Below are 1305 nucleotides of genomic sequence, written 5' to 3' on the forward strand. Positions count from 1 at the left end.
CATTTTGTCCAGCAAGAAAATGATTCTATCCTGATTCTACCAGCTCACCAACTTATTAATACTAATAATAACAACAACAACACTAATAATAATGTCTTCCCTGCTCAGTTAATACCCAGAGACCCTGTGACACCCCTGACAACAGGTTGCTGTCTGCTCTCACAGAATCAACCAGGGCAAATAAGACTGAAAGTGCTGAGGAGTAAAATAATAATAATTTCTAAAACAGGTGCAAGAGTGTACACTGTAGGAAGTGAGTCTATTATTGATTGTATTTCTTTAGCATCAGAAGAATGAAAGACAAAGTTGCCAACATAGTGGACAAGAGTTGGAATCAGAGACGAAAGATATACAACAGCAAGCTGTTTTGTCTGTTACTAATTCTACAAATCCATAGCTCATTAATAACTTGGTGGGAACCATTTACAACCTGTGGAGAATGATGGATACCTGGTATATTTTGTTGAAAAAAACCAATGATTTATAAATGGAATTTTGTTTTTCATTTACTTCCATAAAGATATTGGTTTCATGTAGATTAAATACTAAGGTATAAATAATTTAGTTCAAGGGGATTTTGTAGCATTTACACCTTTCTCAATGGTGTAGATATAAATGAAAGAAGAGTTACCTGAATGGAAGGACTTCTCACTGATTAGAGCAATAAATAATTCACTGCATTAACAAATATATAAATATTTATATATTATATATATATATATATTATATTTTGTGAGATTTGATTTAGTATTTCTAAATTGAATTTTCCCTGTAAGTTTGGAATAATATTCCCTCATATTATTATTATTATTATTATTATATATATATATATATATATATATATATATATATATATATATATACATACATTTATAAAAGCAGCAAATCTTCACAAAAACTGTTTTCAATATCACATTTCTGTTCATCAAACAGTTGTATTTATCATCACTGACCGACAAACAGGAACATGGAACTAACAGTTTTGTGGTGATGTTTGCAGCTTTAATAAAAGCATATTACTCTACCTTAGGTATTTGAGTACTATTTTTTATCCCCTTATTTAGCATTTATGTGCTTACTTGTGTATGTGAGTGTGTGCATGTATATATACATCTACACACACACACAGTGTTTGTTATGTTCAGTTGTAATAAAAACAATTTTACATTAAACTGATGAGTTACTCTATACTTTTGTATAGAATAACCCAATTTATGATTAGGGCTTAACTGGCTAAAATATCAAAACCACTGTCAACAATATACTTGTTTAAGAATAATATATCTAATTATGATTAAAATTAGT

This window comes from Octopus sinensis, linkage group LG15, assembly GCF_006345805.1.
Source record: "Octopus sinensis linkage group LG15, ASM634580v1, whole genome shotgun sequence".
Lineage (NCBI taxonomy): Eukaryota > Metazoa > Mollusca > Cephalopoda > Octopoda > Octopodidae > Octopus > Octopus sinensis.